The sequence below is a fragment of the Hippoglossus hippoglossus genome, chromosome 15, assembly GCF_009819705.1.
Source record: "Hippoglossus hippoglossus isolate fHipHip1 chromosome 15, fHipHip1.pri, whole genome shotgun sequence".
NCBI classification, from domain to species: domain Eukaryota; kingdom Metazoa; phylum Chordata; class Actinopteri; order Pleuronectiformes; family Pleuronectidae; genus Hippoglossus; species Hippoglossus hippoglossus.
The window spans coordinates 3,003,179-3,021,750 of record NC_047165.1 but is presented as its reverse complement, the minus strand read 5'-3'; positions in this window follow the sequence as shown (position 1 = coordinate 3,021,750).

Below are 18,572 nucleotides of genomic sequence, written 5' to 3'. Positions count from 1 at the left end.
TCTGTTTGAATGACAACATCACAACACGTCCACAGGAGAACACGCTCAGGGAGAGCAGCGCAGCACAGGACGGACGTTTTTTTATTATGATGATTCAAAACTACAAAAGAGGATGAAAAGGATAATATCTTACAAATACACAAACACACATTGGAGTGTGTGCGATGTGCAGCGTGCAGATATCTATGCACATACTGTTTGCATACATTAGCATGCTTTACATTTCCTCGTTAACAGCTGCATGCGTGCGTTCACAGAGCCGCTGCAGGAGCCGAGCTGTGAGATCTGAATATGCAGCGCTCAACTTTGGACCCCCTCATTAAAGACTCGCTGCAGCTCCAACCAACATGGGTGACAGCTGGAAGAAATCTACAGAGACGCACTGACAGAGGGAGACCAGAGGAGGAAGAAGGAGAAGATGAAGAAGAAGCAGGTGCTGCAGAGACTCCTGCATTGGCCCCGCGCACCAGTTAGACATGATTAGATCACCTGACTTCTCAATATCAAAGAACCAGATAGCGGGTGAGGCATTGGGCGGCGCTCCAGACAAATGAACACTCATCATTCCAACGCAGCTGCAGGATTAAGGAGAGGCACGCTCTGAGGGAGAGACTCCAGATATTGGAGGTGAATAATGAGGCTAACAAGAGCAGACTTGGTCCGAGACAGGCACAAATAGACCGATTCAGAGATTGCTTTTAACCTGGTGGGAGCGCTGAGTTCTGGAGGAATCCAATTAGCAGGCAATCGTTTCCAATGAGAGGGATTCTTCAATACTGCAGACCTGGTCAGCTCTGGTCCAATGAAGCTGCTGCACTGATGGGAGCATCTCAACCATTCATGCTGAAACCACCTCAATCCATTCGTCAGATGGCCACAAGTGCAAAGGGCAGCAGGTTCCAGCAGAGGGGTGAGGGGGGGGGGGGCAGCTGGCTATCTAGAACGTCTCATGGACCAGGAGGGGGGGTGTTGAGGTCTCAAACTATAATTTCCTTTCACCTACTTTTCGGGACAGACTGAAGAAACAGCATCATTAGAACATTAAGTCCAAAAGAAAGACGAAACAATAGAGTTTCACACGTCCACTGAATCAGAGACAAGTGACTGTGGGACATTTAAATGGACGACACATGTTTGATTACACACAAACACACACATACACACACTTACACATTTTTGTCACTTTCTCTCATGTCCCAGTTACATTTAGATTTCCTCTGTGTGTGTGTGTGTGTGTGTGTGTGTGTGTGTGTGTGTGTGTGTGTGTGTGTGTGTGTGTGTGTGTGTGTGTGTGTGTGTGTGTGTGTGTGTGGTGTGACAAATTCTTTGGAAGACGACTCACTCAGATTTGGCAGAAGGTGCTCAGTGACACCATGTTCCCAATGCTGGGAATCCCCCACAGGCACACACACACACACACAAGCACACAAACACACACACACACACACACACAAACACACACACACACAAACACACACACTCGTTCACACATGCACAATTAATTATCTGTGCTGAAAGAGGGTTAGAAGTGCTAATGTATTATGAACACTACTGTTTTCACACACACACACACACACACACACACACACACACACACACACACACACTTGGCTGGATATGAAAGCAGCTCTCTTGGCTTCATCTGTTCAAAACTACTTGACTGACAGCATCTATGTGTCTTCTCTGTGTGTGTGTGTGTGTTTGTGTGTTTACAGCTTTTTTCGATGTGTGTGTGCATGAACAGTTGTGAGCACATTTAAGATATGATCTTGAAAATGCCTCCCACAGTCTGCACCATGTGTGTGTGTGTGTGTGTGTGTGTCTGTGTGCAGTCCTTCTACTGATGAAATCTGCAATCACTTGTCGTCACTGGAGCTACGTGTGAGACGGACTCACGAAGTCAGCGACATCCATCGACGCATAAATAAAGAGCGAAGGTCAGACGAGAAGAGGAAATCCAAAGACTTTGATCATTTTCTCACTCCACATCAAAGCAACAACGCAAACACAGACAAACTGCGTCAATCTGTTACTTCAGCTGATCTCCGACGGTCTCGCCATGATCTCAATATGTTATGACTGATCAACGTGTGTGTGTGTGTGTGTGTGTGTGTGTGTGTGTGTGTGTGTGTGTGTGTGTGTGTGATGCTGAATAACACCGATGTTCAAAGGCTGGAGGATGAGTGACGTACAACACAGAACAAACTCCACTTTCAGGTCCTGAGTTTTTGTGTTGTTGGGTATTTTATCTGTGTAAATGTGTCCCAATCAAAGAGTGTTTAGAAAAGATTAATGAAGCGACTCCCCAGCCGGATCCCATCCACTAATGTGTAGCAGAAGCAGGATGTGTGTTAAACTGTGAGATGTGTTTCACTTTGTTCATGTTCCCGATACGCGTGTGTGTGTCGCGTCTACACCTGAAACTAAACTGTGACAATTCCTTCTTCATACATTTTAATAGCCAGCACACAATTTCCCTGCGGAGTTTATGACATTAAATCAAGCGCACCCCTGTTTTGTTTGTAATAAATGTGCATCCTGCGTGATTCACTTCCTGCCCTCAGGGTTCCAGCAGCTCCACTGATTGATAATTGGAAGACAATGAAGAAGAAGGATCCAGCTCCGTCTGGCAAATGTGTGAAAAACAATTGTTAGATGCAACCAAATAGAGTCAAGGTCGTATTACTGTGTTCAGAAATAACCTTTATTTAATTAGAACTGAACTTTACTGATCTCCACAAAGCTCCTGCTGCTGCTCAGGGTTATAATCAGGAGGTAAATAGATGCAGCTTCATGTACAATCCTGACTTAAATGACACATGATGATGATTTCAAACTAGGTTCATCGTTGTAATTTGTTTTATTTCTCATGAAATCACTTTTCTCATCGTGTCCGTTGCTGCAGCTCTTCTCCTCAGCCTCTGTCTGAAACTAGGTTTTAGATCCTGTCTCAAGAAATCCACAAAAAGTATTTAAAACACGCTTGAGGAAAAAAACAACATTATATGTCTCCTTTTAGAAATATACACAGGACAGAGGATTTTTTTATATTGTCATATTTCATAATTTGAATTTATTTGCCAACACTTTACTTTTAACGATTGCATTAATTAGCCAGTGAGTTAATTCAAGTTTTGACGTAATGAATTCACTAACAAAGCTCAGCTACTCAGTTTATTATGAAGTAAAATATACAAATACAGAATTGAAGTATCGCAGAACATTATCCTCTATTTAGGACAGATCTACATTCTTTATATTTACTGATAAATCTTCCACATATTCTTTCTCTCAATTTCTGAATATTTTTCATTCTTTCATTCAGAAGCTTGTTTAAATGCCTCCTCCTACCGGCCACATTTTTTTTAGGGGTTTGGCAAAATTGTAAAGCGTCTGTTTGTTATCTCTCTCCTGCATATGTTCAAATCTCTGTCTGGATCTTTGATTTTCCTCGTTCTGCTTTTTGTTGTTTTGTTTTGTTTTCATTCTCTTCATGTTTTTCGTGAACCATCCCTCTCTGTCTTCTTGATGTCACAGCCCATCCCTCGCTCTCTGTCTCTCCTCCATGTTTCTGCGTTCGTCCACCTCAACTTTTCTCCCTCTAGGATTCACTGCATTCATCGCAGCTTCTTTCTCGCTCTCTCTCTTTTTCCTCAAAGGAAACGTTTTACTATCCTCGATATGTCGAGTGGGGCCAACTCGAAAATCAAAAAACGCTTCGGCTCAGATATCGCCTCAGTCATATCGCCGGCTTGTTTGTATCTCGTCCCCCCCAAAAAAACCTGCCTCTTGTGCAGGAAATAAAACAACGGCCACAAGCTCGCACCGGGCCTCACCCCCTCGCACCCGCCCTTTCCTGAAAATTCAACTTTTCTTTATTTTTTACATTATTTATACGGAGAGTTGGCCGAGCACACGTTCCCCTTACACAGAAGAGGAGACTTATATAAAAGAGTTTTATCACGTATGATATTTTATTAATACGCACGGAGAAGAATACTGATTAGCATATTTGCCCTTTAACAGTCGCTCTGCAGCTCGATACAAATGAGATTCTTTAATGCTTCTTACTTTATGTGTAGAAACATCTTTTGCTCAGTCAACGATGGAAAATTAATCAACCACATATTAGATTACATGTTCATTTCTCTCCTATTATCATTATTATTACCCCCATTATCTCTTATTGTCTATATTATCTTTACCACCATTATTTTTGGTGCCGTTTTAAACGCTGCTATTGCTAATAATAACATTATTACATCTTTGAGTATCAGTATGATTATTGTCATTACAAGTTCTCGTTCTGTTCATGGTCTCCCTGTCCTCTCCTTCCTATTGGTCCAGGCAGATGCAGATTATGGTCTATTTGACTCTAAATGGAAGATAATTTATTAAATTAGCATCATGCTGTGTTGAAGAAGACTTGAGACCATGAACTCTTCAGGAAAAAGTTTACTGACGTTTTAAATCAAGGGACAAGTCATTTGAGAGAATCCAGGTTTCAGGCTCTTCCACATCAGCTTCACTTTCTGAACGTGGGGTCTACATCGATTTTTATTTACCACCTATAGTTTTGTCGGAAGTATGTAAATTGCCTTAAGATAATGATAATGTGTGTTTTAATTTGGGGCTAGATGAATAAATTGAATAGTTCACTTACAAATACACATTATTGCTGATAGACTTGTAAACTGTCAAACACGTCTGCATATCAACCTATTTATTAATTTGTCTTTTCAAATCCACTTTGAAACATCCCTAAGGTGAACAGTGATGATGTCTTCTTTCAATCAGAGATTTATTTTTGAACTTACGACTAAATTTCTCTTCATAGAAAAATTATAAAAATAGTTAATGAAATGACACTTTCCTCACATCGTGATGTTCAGGATCTTCTGGGACCTGAGATGGAACATGGAAATCTTCTATCTCTACATAGACAGAGATAGAGTAACATCAGTATACGTACGGAGGCTGTTGGATGTGAGCACCTGACTCGAGTCTCTGCAGCACCTGGCTTCCCTTCTGACAATAAGAAGAACCATGACCTGGATGACAGAGGGAATCTTCACAGACAACAGCATCTGTCGTTTGCTCAACGATGAATAAAGTATACGTTTTGCAGCTGCTGAGGCCCCCGAGGTCCTGAGAGCCTCGTCTGTCAGGAACAAACATGGAAGTAATGTGCGATTGTTCCAGAGACACAAACCTTCAGAGGGCGGATCAGTTCTGGAACGAAAGGATGTGATTTTAACGCACACGACTTCCGCTCCTGAAGAAAAAACTTCACTTCTCTCTGGTTTCTACCGACAGTCGACGTTGTTTCTTTCCCTGAACTCAACCAAACATTAAACACGTGATACATAAGAAATCAGGCATCATTTTGTAGGTGTTAAATGCTGATAATTTTGAAATCACTGACATATTTGACATAGTTCAGTTCTTTGGTAGTTTATTATGTATGGACTGCACGTACAATCATATGAGTGTGTGTGTGTGTGTGTGTGTGTGTGTGTGTGTGTGTGTGTGTGTGTGTGTGTGTGTGTGTGTGTGTGCGTTTGATCTCCCACTAACAGGGTTTTTATTGATGAATCCTCCAGTCATGCGAAACTCTGTTTAACCACATTGCCATTGGCTTCGCGGGCGCCATGGCAACACAGTAAGTAGGATGGACAACACGGCGGCTACCTGCCATCGCACAGCTGGAGGGAAGTGATAGAGAGCAACAGAGAGAGAGAGAGAGAGAGGTCAAGAGAGAGAGAGGCTGACAACGCAGAACAGCTGTGGTGGAGAGGTGGAGGACAAAGAGATGGAGAGGTGGAGATGGAGCGGAGGGTGGAGGAGCTTAATGAAGATCCTGAGCTCAGGAGTGAAAGGGGAAAGGGGTTATGGGTATATTTATCCAGATGAAACTGTAATGACTTCTCGGGGGAAATTAAAAGTTACTGTATGATTATTTATATGTGACGTTAGTGGCTCCGGTGCTGGAAGATGTCGTCAACTCAGCCCGAGTGATTAAAGACACGCCGGCTCCCTTTACAACCTGCCAATAACATGTGCATAGTGTTCAGATGACGTCTAAATAAGATGAAGCTGCACTTCAACTCTGGCTCCTGCCAAATATATTGAAGTTGTTCAAATGTTTTTGGAGGAAAACTAATTTCTGCCTGATTTTACAGTTACTGGCATTGAACACCTTGCAGATATGTTCAATATAATGTTTGACTCATTTCTAGGATTCATTGCATCCGAATTGAGATCTGATGGTTTTTAATTTGTTCGTGTCAACCCCCCGTCCCTGAAACCTGGATTTTAACCAACAACCTGTTTCTATTTGAGGAAATATGTTACATGTGCATCCCTGAGGAGACAAAAACCAAACAGGGAGCTGCTCATTGAACAGTGACTCATATCAGCACTTTAGCTCCACAGGAATAGAGACAGCTCCGATGGAGAAGAAATAGCATCGGGTTAAATAACACAACACAACACTGATGTCGTAATTCAACAACAAGGTTCAGTTTGTGTGAAGGCAGCTCTGAGGCTCTAGGTTTGGGCCGCACAGCACTTCCTGTTTGCGGCAACATGCAAACAGATGAATGTCCATCAACGCTCCACTTGTCACATACATGAATACTAATCATCAGACGTTGAGGTTAATATGGTGAAAGATGAATCAGGTGACCTGATGTCTGTCTTCAGAGGACGTTCAGTGCATTTAATCCATCATTTAACAGTTCAGATGAAAAACCACTGCACCACCTGAGATGAATGTTAATCCAGGTGAAGCGAGGCCGGTGCCAGGAGGACGTCGTGGCCGCTGCCGAGGGACGGAGCGGGATGTGTGAAAGGCTGCGGCTCAGCAAACACTTTGACGTTAAGTAGATGTCAAAGGGACGGCCTGTACCAACACTGAGAGCCACTGCAAATATAGCATGAGGTTGAAACCTGAGATGGCGGCTGCAGGTTCATATCTGCCAAATGGACCGGGTCGTAATATGAGCGTCGCCACGTATCGGTTCAGTTCCCAGAGCTACTTTAATGTGATTTCTTTTAACCTTTCTTATAGAAAAATACGAGAAATTGTAGGTTTAGGTTGAAACGCACGTCTCTGGAAGTCAGACTGTTCCTGTCACCACCACCACCCCCCCCCCCCCACACACACACACACACACACACACACACACACACACACACACACACACACACACACACACACACACAAACAACCGTGGTTATATCCTGTGTATTTACGAAAAAATATCTGATTACGCTGTAAAAACAAATTTATACCACATAGCAAACAATCTGGATGTTGAACAGAACTGTTGTGTGAACTGACATTATTTCATGAGTCCTGATACTGATCTCATGACGCCGAGCCAACTTCATTACCCATCATTCCTCGCTGCCGCACCCTGAGATGGTTATCGGACGTCAGCGCGGCGCTTTGCTAAAGAATCTGTCACCTTGGCCGTCTCCTCAGCGTGAACAGGTAATGGATACACAGGCAGGTGAATGCACTGGAAGTCGGAACATATTGGTTTCACACACACGCAGGAACACACGCACCTCAGAGTCTGTTAATGTTGCAGACAAAGGAGATGCCGATCGATCGCTGGCAAGGCCAGACATGAGAAAAGCACTATAGTCAGGAAATAACGCCGCACACACCGGCGGCTGCACGGTGTGTTAAATGCTGATGGAGGCAGCGGTATGAAGGTGAATGCTTTGTGATTAGAAAGCCCTGATGACAGAGGAAATGTTCAGGAACATTCCGCTGGCAGTTACCAGCTCGCAGGCCACAAGGTTCATTTATCAAAGACGCTCACCAAGGCCTCTGTCAGTAATCTCAGGGTCTGCAATAAAACTCTATGTAACGGAGCCAGGTGGGAGGACGCCAGGTTGGCACAGAGTGGGCTCTCTTTTTTTTTTTGTTAAATCCGCCAAAACACGGATACCGACATTGACACGGATCAGAAACGCGGGCAGGGATGCTTGTTCCTGGTGAGATGGCAAAAGAGCGCCAGCAGGTAGTAAAGTCTGGCTCTCAGTCGAGAGAGCACCAGACTTTAAATGTGAAGGTTGCTCTTATTTATTTGATTTTATCTGTGGTGTTGAATTTTGAGTGGAGTTCGGGGGGGAGAAGTGTTGACTCTCGTTCCTCAGGAGAAAGACAAGAGAAAGAAAACATCTCAACAGAGAGATTAATTACCGCCGCTGTTAAATCTATGCTAGAAGTAGGAATTCAACAACCTTTGACCTTTAATTGTGAGTTTTCTGCAGATGTTACCAGGTGTTATCGTCGTGTGTTTCTGTTTTGGGAAAAACGAAAAAGGTTTTCAGGTCTTACAAATAGCAGGTTTCTGCAAACTGTCAGAATTTGGCCATTGAAGCTGCCTTGGCTGAGTGACATGTTAGAACACACTCTGAATGCCTTTCCAATCATAACTTCTAACCTGCATGATGAGTCCGTGTGATTGGACAGGAGGGAGGGAGAGAAAACCACCAGAGTCAGAAAGGAAAGCAGAAAAAAAAAAGGCAATTTTAACGAGCTGCTGTTGCTTTTGGGGCCTCGGGCTGAATCTTAGACCCGGAATCAAAACCTGACTCACAGTCACTGTGGACGTTCACAGACATGAAGTCTGGGAAATGTCCAGACAGTTGGGGTCCGGACTTTTTGTTGTTTACTTTTGTCTTCTACACGTATGACACCTCTTTTTCATCTGGAGATATTTGTGTTCTTTTTAATTTTGCAAGTCATGCATGTTAGAAATGTCAACACTTTGAACAACTCCTAAGAAAGTTTGGAACAACTGACTCGGACACCTGTGCGTTCGAATGCAGCCTTTCTGGAAAATCTCAAGGAAAATTCTGTGCACGTCAGATAGAATTTGCAGGATATGGAAGTTGGTTTCAAGAGAATGTCCGGAGTTCAGTGTCTGAAAGAAAGAAACAAGACTTCCCTGTGCATCGAGCAAACTTACAGGGAATAACACCAACATCTCTCAGGCTTGTATCATGACTTATACAATGCAGTCGACTATAAATCCACCACGTGGTTCTGAATCTGGCTCTTTCTGGATGATGTGGTTTTCTTGTGACAGAGCAGATGGTTCTTCCCATCATGCACCTGGTGGATTACACACACTCTGGATTGTGTAATCAGCCACACCTCAGCCAGAGATTACCTCCGTGTTTGTGTTCCTCTTCGTAGTAGAAGAGCTGCAGAGCCTCCTCCTCCTCCTCCTTCTCCTCCTCGTTACTTTCTGCAGATTAACTGGAACAAACAGCTTAATGTCTAGAAACTCTTTGTCCTCAGCGCCGGAGGCAAACTGAAGCGGTAATTTATTAAAGTTACGTCGGTGTCAATATCGGTTGTTGAGATTGATTCGCCCCAAATGTTGTGTCGCAGTAAAAAAGCTAATTTTCTGTCTCTTAATATCTCAGTGTCTAATGATACTGTATAATATGAATGAACGGGCAGTAAAGCAGAGGATGAGGTAAATCTTTACAAATGAGTCCAGCTGCACACGCACACTAAGAGGATGCGCCGGCAGCGAGACTATAACGTTTAATTTGCTTCTTAAAATGACAATAAACCCAGGGGTTAAAATACATATTACTCTGACTGCCTCCCCCCCCCCCCCCCCCCCCCCCACCCGTCTCAGCAGGGGCAGCGACACCACAGCACCCAACTCAACGTCACCTCCCACCCAGCGACTCTGAGTTACTGCCACCCACATGCACACACACACACACACACACACACACACACACACACACACACACACACACACACAAACACACACACACACTCTGGTCTCACAACATCCCTCGTTCAATCTCGCTGTCGAAATGACTTGTCGGCATCGATTTTCTTCAGTTTTGTGAAACCGACACAGGCCGACTTTGGAAAACTTCACACTCTGATTATCTGATTTGTTTATTTTTTACAGCATTAATCTCAGGTTAAAGAGAGAGAGAGTAGTTTCCAGGGGAGGGAGCAGCACAGTCAAAAGTCTGTGTAAAGTCATTTCAACAACATAGACTTGACAAAACTATTCTCTGGACTTGTTACTGTTGCTTGGGGAACTGCGAGTATCGACCCCCCCATCACGTCACCCATTGGTTTACGAGCTGACTTTAATATTTGGTCCAGCGCCATCTTGGTTTTTTGAGAGAAGTAACCATATTTGGAAGGGGCAGGGGGGTGGAGCCTGACTGACACTGCACGCCCACCTGCACCTGCACCGTGCACCCATTGGACACAAGAGGCTGTCAGTCACATGGGATCCAATGCATACGGTGTTTAATAGAACATCGTGTTGGGGCGAAGACCATGGACCTCAGGCCAGTATATTCGGCACATTGGTCAACGGTGGTGGCTTTAAACTTTGACCTTGACTCTACAGTCATCTTTGTGTGTTCGTGTGTGGTTCAGTTCTGTGATTTCAGCCTTGTTCCCTGGGTTTTGGGTCCATGAGTCCTTCCCACCTGCCACCAAACAGCCCGTCTCTACGATTAAACACTGTTCTCTGCACCTGCCTTGTCCCGAGTCTATAAATGTGGGTCGTTTACACCACACACCACTCCCCCCCCCCCCCCCTGGGGAGACCCACCTCCCACTCTGAACCCCTCTGCTCCACGGGGAGCTTTAATGAAACACTGACACACGACACTAAGTCGCCCGATGACACCGGAGCATTTGATAAATCACAGCTGCTCTGACTCCTGCAGAAGGTGTGACATTGTCGGCACTTATCCGATGCAGTGGCTGTTTGGATAAAAGCATCCATTAAACGCTTTATGTTGAGACTGAGTGGAGAAGCTCAATTAGTCCATTTGAGGGGGAAAGGAGCGCTGAGATGTGGCTTCTCGTGTTTCACATCCATCCTGGGCGGTGTTTAAGTGTTGGGCCTTGTGTGTTTTACATGACTTTCAGCACCATTTCACTAATGCAGCCAATCTCCGCTGCCTTTCCTTTTATAGGTAAAAACATAAAGCTACTTAATGGCACGACACAGGTTCAGCTTTCCACTCAGGAAATAAGTGCCGTGATAAAAGTCCAGGCTGTGCTGCAATGCAAAGTGTGTGCTGTGTGAGGAGCCGCTGTGCAGGTCAGAGGACACTTTTACTTTAAACTCTATGAATGTGAGACATTTTTCATGATTTCCCTTTAGGGACGTTGATTCTGTTTGTCCTCCAGTCGCTTCTCTCAACACAAGAACATTTACAGGCAAGGAAAGAGAAAGAGGGACAAGCATCTTCAGCATTGTTACCTCCGGTAAGGACGTTATGTTTTCATCTGCAGTCGGTTGTTTGTCTTTTGGTTTGGGGAGACAGGTGGACAAGAGGAGCTGCAGGATCGGACAGTCTGAGGACGGTGACGTGTTCACTGAACATTAGAAATCTTTTCAAATAAGACGATGAACCTGAATATGAGAAGAATATGTCTCATTAAAGTCAATTTATTCACCGGGGAAAGTGACACCAAAGCTACGCATTAGTTAAATAAGTGAAATGTGCCCTGAATACATGTTTATATCCATCTGCTGTTATCAGACAGAGAAATGCAAGATGAGCTGAAAACACAGAAATGCAGGAGAGAATAAACTAATTAGTCTCCTCTTAGGTTTTTGACTTGTTTTCTCTCAAGTTAATGTTTGCTATGGTAATTTAAATTTCTCTAAATTTACACCATGACACTGATTTGTGAGTGGTGAAGTCAAATTAAAGATTTATATTTGTATTTTATAATAATTCACTGCTTTTAGTTTGGAGGCAAATCGATTCTCTCTCAGGAAATGTGCTGGAAGCAAAAACCGTGGAATCAATTTGTTTCGTAATATGACATTTTCCTTTTGCGGCCGGAGAGACTGTTGAGCTCCGTGATGCACCTGAGGAGGTGAGCGCGCCTACACACACACACACACACACACACACACACACACACACACACACACACACACACACACACACACACACACACACACTCAGACAAAGAGAGCGAGGGTGTAAACACTTAAATCAATGTTCACAGCAGGATTTGAATGGACTGCACTAACCCAACTAAAACTATTATCCTGGAGTGGGGAGAACCAATATGGTGCGACCCAGCTCTTCCATAGCATCGGCTCCGAATGGGGCATTAACTCACACAGTGAACTCTGAATGTCAGCATGCTAACTTTATTAGCAATGCGGCTCCACGCTGGTTATTGAAATGGGATTGACTGCAGGATCGCGGGGAGAGCGTTAGCATGCTAGCGCGAGCTTTATAATAGTCAATCGAGGTTAAACTGTGCAAGTCGGAAAAAGCCTAAATTGGAACATGGCATCCCTCTGCGTGTGCGTGCATGCATGCGTGTGTGTGTGTGTGTGTGTGTGTGTGTGTGTGTGTGTGTGTGTGTGAGGCACGAGCATCTAAACCCAAGCGTTTTTATAATTGCACTCAGCTCCCACGGTCAGTAATGGAATTATAAGACATCTTTCTTGGCATGAGGTGCATGTGCATGTGTCTCTAATCTGCGAGTGCATGCATCAAGTTAAAGTGTTTTTTGCAACCTCGTCTCTTAGAAAAATTAAATGTCTACACAACTCGACTGCAACAGAAATCAGGTTTTGCAGGAAACAGATTAACTGGACGACGGTTTGTGTTCGTTGGTGAAAATAATGAAATGATGAAATGTATTCCCGGGGCTGTGGGCGTTCAAAGCACCCGGCTGACATCCACAGACCTGTGATCAGGTCTGAACAAAGCACTTTGGTTCAGGTTCGCTAAAATCATTGTTTTAGTTGAATGTATATTAATGGATGTTGTGACTCTGGACTTTTTTAACTTTTCTGTGTCTCTGTGAACCGTTTGACATGTGACATGCTTCCACCTCCGAGTGACACAAATGAGGATGAAACGTCAGTTTGAATCACGAGCAGCTGGAGAATGAAAGTCGTGTCAAGTGAGAGAATAAAAAGAGTGTGAATGTTTTCTGGGCCAAGTTGAAATATCTAAGTTGTTGTTTGATGATGAACTGGTGCAACCTGCAGAGTTCTGTGTCTGTTCCTGACGTGCGAAACTCAATAGGAAGAACAATTTAAGCACTGACAAAGAAACAGTTTGACCCATTTTTCACCAAATATTTATTCAAAAGGTAAATTTAGTGAATAGTTAAGTGTGAAATAATCAATGTATCCAGAACAGTTGACATGTTTTGGAAAATACAAGCTAAAAGTGAGTGTTTAACATCCATAGACTGTAAATAACGATGTATGACACGTCTTTCTCTGTCGACTTTCTCCCACTATCCAGGAATGAAGCCAAAATATCCTGGATCCTGGATATCCTGAAAGTTTTGGTGCCAGAGTCTGTGCAGTATTTTTCAGGGGATGGAGATCTGCTATTAATGTCTTATCTGTCAATCACTCCCTTTTTATTGGATTAAACAACAAAATAAAAACCAAACCTGCCAGAAATCACTTGAGCAAACATCAATGTGATGAGAACTACCTGAATTTACAGAAACTATATTCGAGAATTTTCTATTTATTATGTACTTTGACTTTTTAGTTGGTCCATGTCCCATCCAAAAAGTCAAAGTACAGGTTTGGTTTTTATTTTGTTATTTAATCCAATGCCTGGAGGAGGCCGGGTTTATGACCTGCACTGCAGCCAGCCACCAGGGGGCTGCAAAGAGGCTTTGGCTTCACTTTTGGGGAGGCCTCATGTCGTCCATCTTTATTTACACTTCCCAACAGGCAGATCACTCCTTTATTACAAACACAATCACAGTTTGTCTCATCACCGTGACAGATCCCGACGTCGCCTCTCGGTTTGGATTCGTACTCGATCTCGTGTTGAGGTTTGTCTCCGTGCACCGGGACGTCTTTCAGGCTCCGCTGAGGACACGGCAGCGACGTGCAGAAACCCTGACAAGAATGAGAGTCTGATCAAACGGCACCAGACGTTTCCTGTACATCAGCAGCTTCAGAGCCGAGCCGCTCGCTGCACTTTAAGACGAACCGGGGGGGGATGGCTGGATTCCACGCTGTCACTTTTTCAGCTGCGGAAATTCATTTCTGACACGAAGCCAGTTCCTTTGAAAACAAGATCCTTTCAAATGTTATCACGGCCCCGCACATCTCTCTGGATGAATCTCCCTGAAACCTGGAGGCTCTCTGGCCGTTTCAACGCCCGGTGATTCAGGCAAAAATCACATATAACTCCTGCGAGTGTCCGTCTCCCTGTTCCCCGGCAGGTTTACTACACCTTGTATCAAGACCCGTTTTCCTATCGAACAACTATTGCATTACTTTTAGGACGGAATCAATAATGTTTACTACCCGAGGATAAAACACGGCGTTGATAGCTGGATGTTGACCCGGCATTACCCCCCATTACCCTCCTTTATGTTGAGAGGCAGCCGCGCTCAGGGGAGACGGAGGGGAGGAGCAGACAGTAAATCTGGCTCATGCTAACGGACGATGCTAATTCAAGGTTACCAGGGGAGAAGAAGAAGAGGCGGTCGAACGCTCTGTCACTGTCAATGAGGAGTTGTAAATGGGGCCCGACTGTCGATATAACACCAGAACCACCTGATCGCAGGGACTGTGCGATGATAAGTTCATTCTGTATAAATGCCAAACATGATTTAGGGCTTTGCAAATGTAACTGACTCGGATTCTTTACTTGACTCATATCTGGAAGCAGAAAAAAAGAGAGACAGCGGTACAAGTACTCTCCTCCCCTACATTGGCTGCCTGTCAAAAACAGGATCAAATTCAAGGTTGTGTTGTTTGTTTTTTAAAGATACACATGGGTTTGCTTCCACATTTCATAACTTCTCCGCACCTGTTCCGACTCCAGGCCTTTTTCCATCCTCGGAACAATTGATTTTAACTGTTGTAGGTTCAAGGCTGGTGGGGAAGGAGCAGTGTGACTTTGCACCGAAGTTCTGCCTTCATCACTGAGATCATTTAGGTGTTTAACTTTAAATTTGCACATCTTGATGAAACTCTCTCGATTTAATGGACCTGATATTCACAACATGAAACTTATCCAGTTCTCCTTAGTTTAGAGGGACTGAGTGAGAGCGAGACAAAGCTCACATGCAGCTCTCCAGTGGAGCGAAACACAAAGGTAGAGATCGTGTATGTGATGATAAGTCGGTGGAAAGTTTTTGGTTCATTATGAAACTGAGGTGGAACAAATTGGACAACGGCGAGTCGCCCACAGTTGAAGTTATTAATAGGAAATACTGGTGTTATTTATATATAACAGTTATAATACATATCCTCATCTCAAATGCTTTTTTTGATTAACTGTCCACTTCTTTCAGTTTATTGGACAAAATGATCTAATAGCACTAATTTGTGAGTGGAAACGTCATCTTCAAAGCCAGATGAAAGCTCTCACACACACTGATGAATAGAAACATGAATATTTATCAATTCACTGTTATTTTTATTGTTAAAAAATGTCCGTGTTGCAGCTTTAATTTAAACTGTGGTGTCAGGACACTTGTCATTTCATTTATTCATATTTGTTGTATCCACTGAGTGTTTTTGTTTATTGTATCTGGCGGATGCTGACAGACACAGGGTCAGTGTCAGTAAACCGTGACAGTGAAATGACAGAGGGGTCCACACAGGGGGGGGGGTTTCAGGGTGAGGGTTAAATGGGTGTGATATTTCTGAATCTCTCCCTATAGAACCACACAGTTTTAATATTTTAATAATGACAGTGTATCGCAACCAGAAGTGAGCTCCTCTCTTGTTCATCCAACGCGCTGCAGCAGAGAAAGGTTGGCAGATCCAGAGTGCAGCGCTGACAGTCGAGCATGTTGTGGAAGACAGTGTGGGAGGCAGTGATGTTTTCGTCTGTCTCCCGGTGAGTCAACTCTAACCCCACATGACTCCAATACAAACCGTGTTCCTTCAACAACCAGAGGAATCTGTTTATCTACCTCCAGGCATCCGGGCTTCGCACCGGGCTCCGGCGCACACACTCCAGAAGTAATAGGTTGGAATTCAGCTCATGACCTTGCTTGTCATCTTTGCTCTCCTTCGCTGTCACTCTCAACCGCATGAAAACAACAGAAATACCCATTTGATAGCCGGAGCACAGTCGAACACAAGTCGGGAGGAGTCGAGGGGCAGGGAGCAGCCTTATGAGACAAGTGGCACCTGATTCCTATTTACTGCTTTATCTCGGTCGTCATGTTTCAGGCGGTGTTAGAGCCTGCAGAGACGAGGCTGGAGCTCCGCAGGCAGAGACACCGGTAATCCTGTGATCAGACATTTTCTCACCTGTGTTGTGGAGCTCCGACTGTCACTGGAATCAAGAAGGGAGGAAGGAAGCTCAACTGGTGAGAGGCCGGTTACATCCTCCCTGTTGTGCAACAATAGTTTGGAAGCCCCAGGTAGAAACAGCAAAAAGGACTCAGACGAAGGTTACTGCAAGAAGAATCCTCTCTACACATGAGGCAGGTGCTAGTAAAGTTTCACAGGACTGGAGCCTGGAAATGCACCAGATTTAAATTCTCTAGATAAGTTTAACTGTGTTTTTGGGACTTTTAGATAACAATTTTAAAAAGTACACGTGCAAAATGCGCACAAGCAGAGTCAGGAATACTAACTTTCTTTTAATGTTTTAAATCTGCATAATCTGTCATTGGATTTGCACAAAAATTGAATTATAAATGCTTGGTACCAACAGGATTAGCATTTAAAACCTGACTGATATATTCATGTCATACGAGAACCACCACCTGTTTAATTTGCACCAAATGTAGTATGTAAATTCCGGCTGCTATCGTGAACGTGCTCATCCGACCGGGGGTTTTATTCATGTGATTTCAGGCTGAGTTTGAATAAGAAATTTGAAGGGGAATTGATATCACACAGGATTAAGATTAAAGTGGAAAAACATGTGAAAATTTACAAAATCATCAATTTAATGAATTAATTTTACTACATTCTTATTCTCTGTTGAACAAAATAACTTTTCACATGTTCTCGAAATTCTCAAGCGTAAAAATATAATGCTTCTGAATATGCAGTCTCCTGTATGTTGTGTATTTATGATCCATAACATGAATGCTAACATAAGATCATAAAAACACCTGCACCTGAACGACCAGCGAGTTTCCGCAGCCGTCTGAGGAATGTGACCTAAACTCCGTGTCACCAGATACTTGATTTGTCTTTTTTATTCCCGTCGCCTGTGAGCAGCTCACTGGCTCTTGTGTGTTTGAAGTCGTCCGCCTCTCGGTGGCTGATGGGAGCTTTGATCTTCACTGCTTTGACCTCATCTGCCCTCCCTGACTCTCCGACCGCCGAGGACGGTCCTCGCACGGCTGCTCGTCACTCGCCCGGCGGGGATCCCCGTCTCCAGATCCGGGTGACACGTGACAAAGACTCGGTGGTGGACACGCGTGTAGAAGTGAAATAAAAGCTGTTTTAGTTAATGTACAATGTTACAAGCGTGTGGATTGGAGATTAGGATTCAAGGCTTTGATGACTTGTGGATTTACACTATCCGAAATGTTTCCAACAATGTTCAAACTCAGAGAAATCCCTGATTTTATTCCAGGTCTAATTTTAGTTGCATCACATCATATCTGCCTTAAGCGACGTACGATGAAGGAGAAACACACAGCTAGCCAGTTAGCCAAATACACGTTTATTACTTCCACACTTCGTATCGTTCACTCGACATGAATCACGATTATTCACCGCCCTTTTCTGCGTAACGTGAATTAAACTCTAAAACATCTGTGGATGTGATTCCCCTCCTTCTTGGTGTCAGGTAGATTTTCACGAATGTTTTCTTCTCATGAAACAAGCTTATTTTTTTTGATGGACTTGTATGAGTCATGGATTTGCAGAAATCTCAATCCAAGCCTCTAATGGTGGCTGCACAGACACACTTACCCCCTGAAGAGAGGAGAGGATTCATAATACATTTCAGAGTCGGTGGTGTTCAGTGGGAGTCATGGAGGTTTTTGGGTTATGCACAGAAAAATGTTATTTGAGAACCAGCAGGTGCTCACGATCACCCGGGTCAAACACATCTGTAGTTATTGTTTTTAAACTGACATTTTACATCTCATTTTCAGCTCAGAAGCCGTTTGAACAGTCTGCAAAAGCAACTCGTGACAACCAAAGCATTTTATCTTTAACACTCATTCCGATTACCTCTCTCTCTGTTATCCTTGCATCCCAGAATGGAGAGAGGGAGAGAGAATTAAAGGAAGGTAAATAAGACAGAGAGGATGAAAGATGAAGATTTAGTGGGACAAACAAACATGAAAGGGAGAGAAAATTGGGGGAGAATGTGATGCAGAAGAAGAAGGATGAGGTAAATGTGGAGTGGACGGCAAAGGAGGGGAAGACAGAGAGATCAGAGACAGAGCAGAGGAAGATGAATGAGACCTTTTAGTGCTCTCAGTTGTTTTTCTAGTCTCTGACAAACAGTGACAAATGATGGATGAAATAAAAAGAGAGACGAGTGAAGGGGAGAGAGCAGCGTCCCCGCAGGCGCCAAATAAAGAAGTAATGTCTTTATTACAC